Source organism: Erpetoichthys calabaricus, chromosome 2, assembly GCF_900747795.2.
Source record: "Erpetoichthys calabaricus chromosome 2, fErpCal1.3, whole genome shotgun sequence".
Classification (NCBI taxonomy): Eukaryota; Metazoa; Chordata; class Cladistia; order Polypteriformes; family Polypteridae; genus Erpetoichthys; species Erpetoichthys calabaricus.
In genome coordinates this window covers 321,739,281-321,752,969 of record NC_041395.2, presented here as the reverse complement: position 1 = coordinate 321,752,969, position 13,689 = coordinate 321,739,281, and positions in this window count along the sequence as shown.

Below are 13,689 nucleotides of genomic sequence, written 5' to 3'. Positions count from 1 at the left end.
TAGATAGATAGATAGATAGATAGATAGATAGATAGATAGATAGATAGATAGATAGATAGATAGATAGATAAAACTTTGTCCCCAGAGGGAAATTTGGCAATAAAAAGATTGTTAATTCATTAATTAATAGATTACAGATTGATTGTTTTTGTAATATGCTTTATTTCCTTGTGTTATTTTGTTTTATATTCCTCTGTGTTTTGTAAATTGCTTTCATTTTGTAATTTATGTTGCTGTGTAGTGGTGCCACCTAGGTTTGAATCTTTTGTCATTGTGGATTCTGCACATTTTCTACATTTCTATGTGAGTTTTCCTCCAGTACCTATATTTTTTTTAACAAACACCCCCAAACTTGTGCAAGCTGTTGATTCCAGATTAAGCAAATATGGGTTGTATGTGAATAGGCCATGTGATGGACAGGTGTGTTCTTTAGGGTTGTTTCCCTGCACTGAGCCAGTGCTGCCAAAATTGGATCCAACCCCCTACAACCCTTAACCAAGCAGGTTTGCAGATGTCAATGCTAAGAACTCACTTAATGCCTCATCATTCTCTTGCATAATGCTCGATCTTTGTCTATCTCAAATCTTCACTTTGACAGACTGGCTGTGAAACTGGGGCGTCCTTGTCAGTAAGCTGCAGCTTATGCAGCTGAGCCAAAGGAGAACACTTTCTTTCCAAGTGAATCAGTGAACTTCCGACTTCTAAACTGAAATTGTGGGGGTCTCATAACATGCTTCTCTCCCTCTCTGTCTCTGTCTCTTTCGGGCTCACTGTGCCCCCACAACACTCACTCCTCCCCGAAGATGATTCTTAAAAAGTGTTACTGGTTAATAATCCCTCAGGCGTCTTGTCTTTTTCTCTGTCTCTCTATTATATCCTCACATGGAGAGGCTGGCTGTAAACCCGGAGCCCCTGAGTCAGTCAAGTGTCATCTTAAACTCTCTGTTCTAATTGAAGAATTTATTTTTAATTAGCAGTCTTGATCCATAGTACTAATTCCCTTAATAATTTTAAACCCTATGGTCATGTCACCTCCTAAACTCTGTTTGCTAAAACTGAAAAGGATCCAGCTCCTTTAGTCTCTCTTCACAGCTCATAACTCGCAGTCCTGGACTCATCCTACTTCCTCTCTTCCAGAAATTCTCTAGCATTGCCAAGTCTTTTTTGTAATTTGGTGGTCAAACTGTATGCGGTACTTAAGATGAGGCGTCACTTGTGTGTTACATAACTGAAGCACAACCTCCCTTGACTTGTACTCCATACATTGTGATATATAACCCAACATCCTATCATCCTCCTTGATTGCTTCAGTAAACTCTTAGACATTAGTTCTTTAATAGCATTTTATGATTCTTTATTCCTCGTAGAACTATTACTTGACAAATAACTCATTACATTTATATAGCGCTTTTCTCAGTACTCAAAGCGCTATCCACACAGGGAGGAACTGGGAAGCGAACCCACCATCTTCCACAGTCTCCTTACTGCTAAGCAGCAGCACTACCACTGTGCCACCTGTGAGGACACAAAGCACTATTTCATTCTGGGAAAGGTTCTTTGCATATGAAGTTGGTTCTTTGGGCTTTGAAAAACTTTCCAATATGAAGAAAAAACAGAAATCTTTAATGTTTGGTAGTCTACCAAGCAGGATCACTAACAGATGAAGAAAACCAGGACTTGGCCTGTGTTATTGTATGCAGCAAGAATCCTTTTAAAATCGGGACCCATTTGTATTTCATAAATTTGTTACCATCCATTCATGGTTATTTACTGTATGGAGCCTGTTACGGATCCAAATAAATAAAGGGTTCTTTCTGGGACCTCCATGTGAATGAGTCTTTTGGGAACTAAAATGGTTCCCCATGGCATTGCTCTGATGAACCTGTCTGTCTCTGGCACCTTTATTTTCAAGAGTGAACAATGTCTTGATGTAGATGATGACAAGTCCACTCTTAGGTTCTTCTCATGGCATGGGTGGCTTGTAATTCTCCAGTTTCAGACCCCTCTGTGTGTATTCAAATCTAAAATTTCTACTACCTAACAAGTAATACTTTACATTTACTTACATTAAATTTCATCTGTCACAAACCTCCTCAAGCCTGTATACTTTCCTTGCTCCTCTGTAATGATTTGGATGATTATGGAGTGGTGGCTCTGAGGCTAGGGATCTGCACTGGCAATCGGAAGGTTGCCGGTTTGAATCCCGTAAATGCCAATAGGGACTCTGCTCTGTTGGGCCCTTGAGCTAGGCCCTTAAACTGCAATTGCTGAGCGCTTTGAGTAGTGAGAAATGTGCTATATAAATCCATCCATCCATCCATTTTCCAACCCGCTGAATCCAAACATAGGGTCACGGGGGTCTGCTGGAGCCAATCCCAGCCAACACAGGGCACAAGGCAGGAACCAATCCCGGGCAGGGTGCCAACCCACCGCAGGTGCTATATAAAAGTATTATTATTATTATTATCTGCCCTTCTGCCTAGAATGGTAACATCTACAAACATAACCAAGTTATGGATTATATTCTTGTCCATATTATTAACTAGCAAAATACCCGCGCTTCGCAGCGGATAAGTAGTGTGTTAAAGAGGTTATGTAAACATATATATACATATACATATATATACATATCTACATATACACATATCTACATATACATATATATATACATACATATACACATCCACATATACATATATATACATATACAAATTTACACATCTACATATATACTGTATATACATATGTACATATATATATACATATAAATATATACATATCTACATATGTATACACATATATATACATATGCACATATATATATATATATATAAATATAGACATACATATATACATACATACATTCATTCACATATATATACATATATATATATATATATATATATAGCAAAATACCCATGCTTCGCAGCGGAGAAGTAGTGTGTTAAAGAGGTTATGTAAACATATATATACATATACATATATACACATATCTACATATACATATATATACATATATATATATATATACATATACACATCCACATATATATACATATATATATACACATATCAACATATATATATACACATACATATACACATATACATAAACACACACATATACATCCATCCATCCATCCTCTTCATATATACATATATACATATATACATAGTGCGTTGTAACACGGGCTGTGATTGTTACATGGGAGGGAGACGACAAATCACAGCTTCCTGCTTTCTAATCAGGCCTGTGATTGGTGCTTTGACTGATGCCTAGATCCCACAGTATGTCCCCTTAGGAGAGGCGTTAGGCAAGTGTAATTGAATAGCGGTGCTGCAAGTTTAGCTTTACACCTGTTTTTAAGGCTTATTGACTGAAAGGGGCTTTCATGAAAAAACTTAGGGCTTTGCTACAGGATACACCCTCCACAAGTTAAGGAAGTAAAAATAAAGGTATATATTTCTGTTTTATTTAAACCTTTTAAGTTTGTATGCGGGCGGCATGGTGGTGCAGTGAAAGGTGCCAGTTAGGAGACCCGGGTTCGCTTCCCTGCGTGGAGTTTGAATGTTCTCCCCGTGTCTGTCTGGGTTTCCTCCGGGTACTCCGGTTTCCTCCCACAGTCCAAAGACATGCAGGTTAGGTGCATTGGAGATTCTAAATTGTCCCTGGTGTGTGGGTGTGTGTGGGTGTGTGCGCCCTGCGGTGGGCTGGCACCTTGCCCGGGGTTTGTTTCCTGCCTTGTGCCCTGTGTTGGCAAGGATTGGCTCCTGTATTTAGGATATAGCGGGTTGGATAATGGATGGATGGACATTTGTATGCATAATCCCATTTGCCCGTTTTCGTTTTTTTTCTTTCTTCAGTAATATTTGAGCAAACCCGGAGTTTGTCAGTTCAAATCCTGGTACTGACACCACTGTGTGATCCTGAGGAAGTCACTTCACCTGCCTGTGCTGCAAAAAACAAAAGTAATGTAACAAATTGTACCTCAGATGTTGCAAGTTGCTGGAATAAAGGCATAAGTAAAATAGATAAATATGTATTATAAACATAGGAACTATTCGTTTATCGTTTATTTTCAGTTAAGTCATCTGCAGCAAACCTTTATAAATGAGGGTTTCTCCTTTTTAGATAGTGCAAGCTGTTTCTTCTTCATTGAGGTTTTCTCTTGGAGAGCTTTTTTCATTTCATTGAAAATTAAAGCAGCAGATGCCAAAATATGTAGCTTTCTTATTAATTTTTCAACATTGTGTAAAATAACTTTATAAAGTAACATAAAAGGTTTAAATACTGGTTATCCTTTTACACTAAAATATTACTAAAGAGATACAAAAAAAGTAAAATGCATATGTTGTTTTTCTTTAAGGAGATTAAATATTACTGAAGAAAGAAAAAAAAAAACTAAAACAGCCAAATGAGGCTATGCATACGAACTTAAAAGGTTTAAACAAAACAGAAATATATACCTTTATTTTTACTTCCTTAACTTGTGGAGGGTGTATCCTGTAGCAAAGCCCTAACTTTTTTCGTGAAAGCCCGTTTCAGTCAATAAGTCTTAAAAACAGGTGTAAAGATATTGACAATAAGCTACGCAAACCCACCAAGACATAGAATCGTTTAAATCAAGTATCATTACATCTTCCTTTCTTAAAGAGAAATAAGGCAAATATCTATATCTATATCTAAATCCCCGCGAAGTACTGCTTTTAAATTTTTATTAAGAAGAAAACCTTTTTAAATTGAGGGAAAATATACCAATAACAATTTGTTAAGGATCTGTTTTTTTGTGAAGCTGACTTCACACAGCTTTTCGGCTGTTTTATAAACGAACGTCATATAAGGTTTTCCTTTTTTGTTGCTTCGCCAAGGAAGGAGCCTTTTTATTAAATCCAAGGGTTCTTCGCTTTTTTTTTTTCTTTTTTTACGATTGTTATAGTTCTGTTTGTATACCACATTGTCAGTTCAGCACTCCGGTTGTAATATGACCAAGCCGTGCAAGCTTACTGTTAAGAATGCAACATATAGTTGTACAGGAGAAAAGCAATCTTGCCTCAAATCAATGGCAACCTTTTGTAGGTCTATGAACTTAATTTAAACTTTAGGTTTACACGGTGCTTTCTTTCTGAAGTACTTGCACTCATGAATATGTCTGTATGCGCCAGTTGCTCAAATCCACGCGCTTCGCACTGGCGAAGTACTGCTTTTAAATTTTTATTAAGAAGAAAAGAAAACCTTTTTAAATTGAAGGAAAATATACCAATAACAATTTGTTAAGGATCTGGTTTTTTGTGAAGCTGACTTCACACAGCCTCTCCGCTGTTTTATAAATGAACGCCATATAAGGTCTTCCTTTTTCATTGCTTCGCCAACGAAAGCAGCCTTTTTATTTAATCCACGGGTTGTCCGCTGTTTTTTTGTTCGTTTATTACGATTGTTATAGTTCTGTTTGTATACCACGTTGTCAGTTCAGCACTCCGGTTGTAATATGACCAAGCCGTGCAAGCACACTCTTGAGAATGCAACGTATAGTTGTACAGGAGAAAAGCAATCTTGCCTCAAATCAATGGCAACCTTTTGTAGGTCTATGAAATTAATTTAAACTTTAGGTTTACACGGTGCTTTCTTTCCGAAGTACCTGCACTCATGAATATGTCTGTATGCATCAGTCACTCAAATCCCCGCGCTTCGCACCGGCGAAGAACTGCTTTTAAATTTTTATTAAGAAGAAAAGAAAACCTTTTTAAATTGAGGGAAAATATACCAATAACAGTTTGTTAAGTATCTGTTTTTTTGTGAAGCTGCCTTCACTCGAGTGATCACTTCGAGCTGACTTGCTGGCTACCCATAAGCGTTACCTGGTAGGTAACCACCCATACAATCAGATTGTGAATCAGACTACGAATGCCGTGAATGTAATTACCCCGATCTACGTGCTGTCAAATAAACGAACCACACGCCGTGGCGCAATTTTAGGGGCTTCGCCTCTAGCGCTGACGTCCGAGGTTCGATTCCCGTAAGGGAAAGAAGTGAGTGGGTGATTACCTACCAGGTAACACTTATGGTTGGCCAGCAAGTCAGGTAACATAAGCCACGGTGCCTTCAGTTGTGAGAAGCAGATCATAGAATGGTTGAAAATAGTTTACTGTCAAATAATGCAAAGAGTACGCGACACGTGTTTCCCCCTTATTCTTAGCTCATCAGGCGTACACACTCACTGCAGTCGCTTACGGTAATCGAACCTCGGACGTCAGCGCTAGAGGGGCTTCACAGCGATGAAGTATTGCTTTTAAATTTTAATTAAGAAGAAAAGAAAATCTTTTTAAATTAAGTCTTAAAAAGAGGTGTAAAGATATTGACAATAAGCTACGCAAACCCACCAAGACATGCAATCGTTTAAATCAAGGCGCGAGTCGAAAAACACCATCCCATAATATTAGTTAACGATTAACACATTTCTATATGTATTGTAAGCATACAATACAACTGATAATATGTTGCACTTATTTATCTGGTGTACCGACATTTTTGCGCGTTTAACGGCTGAAATCTAACGTGGTTTGTGCCCTTCAGAATGAAAACAGTTTGCATTTACCTTTTTAATAAAAGGCGAGCTTCTAAGCCTGAGAAATCACCCCGTAAATGCACACGTTTAATTGCACGTGTTAATATGTATGCTTACACAGTATTAAAAGACACTTAACAATTAACGTCATTTACCTTCGTTCCCGCGTTTGACTCGTGCTGTAAATCTCTTCCTTGTTTTCAGTTCACGTGATTACGTAGGAGGCGTGATGACGCGATATGTGACTCCGCCTCCTCCATTAGAGTATATGGACAAAAAACAGGTTCCAGTTATGATCATTACGCGTAGAATTTCGAAATGAAACCTGCCTAACTTTTGTAAGTAAGCTGTAAGGAATGAGCCTGCCAAATTTCAGCCTTCTACCTACACGGGAAGTTGGAGAATTAGTGATGAGTGAGTGAGTGAGTGAGTGAGTGAGTGAGTGAGTGAGTGAGTGAGTGAGTGAGTGAGTGAGTGAGTGAGTGAGTGAGTGAGTCAGTCAGTCAGTCAGTCAGTCAGTCAGTGAGGGCTTTGCCTTTTATTAGTATAGATGTATTATTAAAAGAGCAGCGGCCACAGCACTAAACCCTGTAAGTAACCACTTTTAACATCAGCTAAAACTGAAAAAGTTCCCCTCACCATAACCCTTGGCTTCCTGTGTTCAGCCAAGTTTCACACCGCGCCTTGAATTCTCACTTCTTTTAGTTTGATCACTAATCTTTCATGTGGTACCTTATCAAAAGCTCTATCAAAGCAATATTTCAAAAACACTAGTAGCTCAGTAGACCCGCTTCTGTCAGCTGATTTCTCTAACCAGAGTGCATGTTTTTACTCCGTGAGACTCGTTCATTTTAATACCCAGTGTCAGGCCATTGATGCATCACACAACTCCATCACAGATAATGCTTTGCTCTGAAGCCAGTGAGCAAAGTTATCATCATGCATGACTTTACTTGCAAGGCAAAAGAGGCTCTTGACAATTGTGGGAGGCTTTTTGCATTCGGCTATGAAATACACCATTTGTGCTTTATCAGAAATTTGCCTTTCTTTAGTTGGAATTTCCCATTGACCCTGTAACTTGTCCCTGTGATAATTTATTTATTTTTTTAGTGTGTTCAATGCCTTGTTTCTAAATGTCCTAAAGCTGAACAGGTTTTAAGCCACAGGTAAGGGGTGCGGAGCACAAAACACACAGTAGATGAGGACTCATCTTCAATTAACCAGCATATAAACCCATACTGCAGAAAGTCAGCTTGATGTCTGCACCCTTTCACTTTCTTTTCTGATAAGTAGTTGCTCTTTGCCTTGTGTTTATCATCATCTTCATGAGCAAACGATTCCAATCCATCAATTCGATCTGTCACTTAAAGATGACATAATCCTTCTCTTGAAGGACTACAGTATGTCATCTATGTTTGAGCTTTTTTTCCATCTTGTTTACTGAGTACATAGGATATGACTGTTGAGCAAATCAGCGAGGGCACCGTTTTGAAGAACCAAATGTATACAATGAACATAACACTGCCATCTCCAAGCTGGCAGACAGAAATTGTTAAAGTGACAAGGTGCTACTGAAGCAACGTGTGCCATTACATCCTGCTATTACAGGAGAGGGTCCTAGATAGGAGATAAGACGGAGGTAAAAAGCTTAGGGGTAACTGTTGACTGTAATCTAAATTTTAAATTGCATATTAATCAGATCACTAGGACAGCATTTTTTCACTTAAGAAACATAGCAAAAGTTAGACCTCTTATATCATTGAAAGATGCTGAGAAATTAGTTCACGCGTTTGTTTTCAGTCGACTAGATTACTGTAACGCACTCCTCTCAGGACTACCCAAAAAAGACATAAATCGGTTGCAACTAGTGCAGAATGCAGCTGCTAGAATCCTAACCAGGAAAAGAAAATCCGAGCACATTTCTCCAGTTTTGATGTCACTACATTGGTTACCTGTGTCATTCAGGATTGACTTTAAAATTCTTATGGTTTATAAAGCCTTAAATAATCTCGCCCCATCTTATATATCGGAATGTCTGACATCTTATATTCCAAATCGTGACCTCAGATCCTCAACTGAGTGTCTCCTTAGAATTCCAAGAGCAAAACTTAAAAGAAGTGGTGAGGCGGCCTTCTGCTGTTATGCACCTAAAATCTGGAATAGCCTGCCAATAGGAATTCGCCAGGCTAATACAGTGGAGCACTTTAAAAAACTACTGAAAACACATTACTTTAACATGGCCTTCTCATAACTTCACTGTAATTTAAATCCTGATACTCTGTATATTCAATTCATTATAATAACTATTTGTGGTGGCTCTAAAATCTGTACTAACCCCTACTCTCTCTTCTGTTTCCTTTTCTGGTGTCCTTTTGGTTGTCGCTTGCGCCACCACCATTTACTCAAAGTACCATGATGTTCCAACAATGATGGATGGATTAAAAGCCAGAAGTCTGTATGACCATCAGAATCAAGTGACTCCGTGAGAACCCTAACTACAAAGAGGACTATTTCATTTTTGTTAGGTAGAATGCCCAGAGGGGACTGGGCAGTCTCGTGGCCTCAGAACCCCTGCAGATTTTATTTTTTTCTCCAGCCGTCTGGAGTTTTTTTTTTGTTTTTTTCTGTCCACCCTGGCCATCGGACCTTACTCCTTTTCTATGTTAACTAATGTTGTCTTATTTTATTTTCTTATTTTGTCTATTATTTTTCTTTTCTTCATTATGTAAAGCACTTGGAGCTACTTTTTGTATGAAAATGTGCCATATAAATAAATGTTGTTGTTGAGATGTGGGATGAGATGGGATCAAATGGCCAAGTGTTCACACTAAACCCTAACGACACTAACCCCTAACCTTAACTCAGGGGTCCTCAATCACGGTTCTGGAGGGCATCAGTAGCTGCAGGTGTTTGCTCCAACCCAATTGCTTAATAAGATGCACTTATTGCTCAAGTAACACTTCTGCTTCACTTTAGTTGTCTCGCTCATTAAGATTTTGAACCCTTATTGCTTATTTTAGTCTTAAACAGATGTAGTCTTGGTTTTATTTACTCCTAATTAGCAATAACATGAAAATGACAAAAGAGACCAGCATTTCCCCACTTAGCTTGTTTCCATTTACACCTGCGTGTATTTATCATTGCGGCGGGTTGGCACCCTGCCTGGGATTGGTTCCTGCCTTGTGCCCTGTGTTGGCTGGGATTGGCTCCAGCAGACCCCCGTGACCCTGTGTTCGGATTCAGCGGGTTGGAAAATGGATGGATGGATGGATGTATTTATCATGCACTATTTGGTTTAATTAAATACTTGGAAGAAAAGTGAACAGAAAAAAGTGAAGGGTTGAGAATTACTCCTCCATTTTAGACTTCAAATCATTTGGATGATATCCTTAGAAAGGGGAAGAAAATCTAGGACATGAGAATGACCTGACATTGCAGAGTTAAAGCACTGACAAGCCATGGAATTAAATTATTGGTAAGAATTGCTTACTAATTAAACAATCAAGTTATTAGAACAAAAACCTGCAGCCACTGCAGCTCCAGGACTGCGACTGAGGACCCCTGCCTTAACTTCGGTCCTAAAATTAGATAAAGAGATAAACTAAGAAATTAAACCAAATTTCTTTCAACTGAGGCTTTTATCTAAAGTTAAGCAATTCTTATTGTTTCACAATTTAGAAAAGGTTATACATGCTTTTATTTTGTCCTGACCCAACTACTGTAATGCACTTTTATGTTGGTGTCAGCCAGGCTTCTGTCTCATGTTTACAGCTGGTTGAAAATGAGAACACACAAGTGAGAAAACATTTTCCCTGTGCTAGCCTTCCTGCTAATTTTAGGATTAATTTTAAGATTTTATTGTTTGCTTATGAAGTACTAAATGGCCAAGCTCCCTCTTACCTCTCCAACTTATATTTTCCATCAAGGTCACTCAGATCTATTGATCAGTGGTCTCTAAATCAAGACTGAAGTGTATGGGAGATCGTGTCCTTTCAGTTGTAGTCCCCAGACTCCAGAATGGACTACCACTTCATGTTAGATTGGCTCTTATTTTGCCTATTTTTCAATCACTTCTTAAGGCACATTTCTGTTACTTGGCTTTTAATTAATTATAAGAGCTATGTTTGTCTATTTTATTGTCTTCTTGCTTATTGTCTTTTGCACTGTATTATTCTTGGTTGTACAGCAATTGTTGTTTTTAAATGTGCTATATAAATACATTTGATATTGATATTTGATAATTGACTTTATGGTGCTGTGGCTTTGCAAATATATGATACTGCTGCATTGTGGTACAGTAGGGATCAGAATTTACCCTGCAAGGTGATAAATAGATAAAGAGTAGTGTTACTTGTGAATTGGTGATCCTAAACTGACCCTAGCATGTGGTTGAGGTGTGTGTATTTGAGTGTGTGTTTGCCCTGTGATGGACTGGCACCATGTGGAAGGTTTGATCCTGCCTTGCGCCCTATGCTAGCTAGAATAGGCTCCAGCAGACCCCCTCGACCCTGTTCAGGACTAAGACGGTTTGAAAAATGACTGACTGACATTTAGCATCATATACTGTTTATTTACTAATACTTGGATATTATCCACCAAGCCAGATTACAGAATATGAAAGGTTTTTGACATCTAACAATGCTCTATGTCACATCCCATCTCATGTTCTGCAGCGAGAGGGGTCTGACATCCAACCCAGCCCATGTCAGTCTCCACCCCATCCCCTGGTCCACAGCAAGGAGTAGTTAGTTGACTACATAAGCTTTTACGTAACAGGTGAGCGACTTCAGGCGCCCCCCCAGAATTTCACTGGTTCACCACACTTTGCGCACCACCAAGTTAGACTACAAATTCCAACATTTCTATTGGTTAATGTTGGGTGCATTAAGTTGGTTGGAGATTCTAAATTGGGTTCTTGTAGGTGTTTGTCAGATAGGGCACTGAGAAGGTCTGGCCTCCAAGTTCTGAACCTGGCCCAAAGTAGCTGGGATAGGCTTTGGCCCAGTTTGACCCTGATCTGAGCTTTGCAAATTTAGAAATGTGGTTGGATGTTTTGTCCTACTCCTGTACTGCTGTGCAAAGTGCCCTGTGACGGGGACTGAATTTGAAATCTGCTTGTGGGGTGGCATCTTTCATGGCAGCATTATGTGCAAAGGCAGGAACCAACCTTGGACAGGAGGCCAGTCCATTGAAGGGACCGAATGCTTATTTTTTAAAAACGTAAACTATAATTTACAAAGGCAAAGTGTTCAGGTTTGGACTTCTTGTTAGGAGGATCCTACATTAGACAGGTCAGTATTTAAATCTAAATGAAGAAGAGCACCGTATGCAGTGGTGTCTCCTCAGACTCTTGCATCACAGTTCTGTTATCTTCTAGAAGGTTGTTTAAGAGACATTTGCTTGTTCTCCCTAGCATGCTGGAAGTTCTACATTGTCTCAGGGTGAGTGGCTTTCTGTCCCATTCACTAAAGTCAGCATGTCCAGATGGCTGGCTGGGTGATAAACGGGACTCTACATTGAAAACGCCAGAGGTGTCTATTCTTTAACCATTTATTTTGGCAAATTCACTAATTAATATATGAAGACCTGGTCACCCTCAGTGACTTGACTGCTTAAATTCAGAAGTGTTTAACGCTGTTCTTTGCTGACAGCCATGCTGGTTGCACTTTCTAATTGTCAGCTCTTTTAACTCACCTTCATATTCTAGTTGGTGCGTGTATGATACCTCTTTACCCGCTGTGATGCTTATTTCCATCCTTGAGAAATAATGCTCTTTACCTTCAAAATGAGGCAAGGTAAAGACTTGTCTGATCAGAATCTGTTAGTGCTGACCAAAATCTAGCCACAAGCACAAATGATGAAATATCTGACAGACATTTCAGAAATCAGCAGCAGTTTTTACCGCCTTTTAAACAAAAACACACCATCCGCCTTGCATTCATTTTCTAACCTGCTCAGAATCATGGGTTATCAGCATCTACCCTAGTAGCAATAGGTGCAAAGGAGGAATCAACCCTGGATGGAAAGCAGTCCATTTTAGGCTACACTCAACCTCACACACCCTGGGCTACTTTAGAACGAAAACCTACACAGACAATGGGGGGGGTGACGGTATATATATATAGCTGAGCTCAGAAGTAATGAGCTGTTTGTGAGGAACAGACATCTTGATACTCAGAAGCCCGATCAGTTATTTGACCTGACGGAGTTCCCCTTTGGCTTGACTAGCTTTCTGCACTGTATGTGTGGTGGGGACTTGAGTTTGATGGCTTGTTATGGGGGTGTGGTTGCATGTGCAAAATCCATCCAGGAAGTGCCTAAGCTAGAATTCTCCATGTTCTCCATTTTTTCACCTCACTTTCAAACTATATGAAGTAATGTCACCGGACAGCTCTGAAATGGACCAATATGAGTGAATATTAGGTATGTGTGGAACCATTTCTAGCCTATTGTGGGGCCTCAAACTCCCCTTCACCCCTCTTTCCCATGTGATTTGCCCTTTCAACTATGGAGGACTCGCTGCCTCATTTAATTTTATTTTCAGTTCCATTGTATTATGCCTTCAGTTGTCTGCACCACCATTTTGGTTTATAAGAGGGCATTGCCATTTTGTGAATGGTTTGCTTGCTGTTCTCACTCTGCTACAATTCATGGATGACCAGAAGTGCCAAAAACAAACTTCAGAGATGGATCTGTGTGCAATGATCTTCCTTCATCTTCATCAACATTGCTGTGCTTAACATAAGACTTATCAATGGCAAAACATTAGAACAATTTTATTCTTTGGGGACTGCAAACTTACTATGCCACGCATAAATGGAAAAAACAAAAACTTTAGAAGTGTAAATCTCTAAACGAAGCACTCCATCTTGTCTGTTCAATTTGCAGTGGTGCGCCGCTCAGGTCAGCGTGGCAGTTTTTGCTGGAATTGTTAGATCTGAACTGAACATCAAATGAATTGGCGGCCACTGAATGGCAAATGTCCTTTCAGTGATTGTCTCTAATAATGAAATCTGCTCGTATCATTGTTCTTTATCCTCATGGGTGATTATTTATAACATCAACATTTATATCCCTACATGCAAATTGTGTTATTTTTTTAAATTTTATTTTATTTTTTAATTTT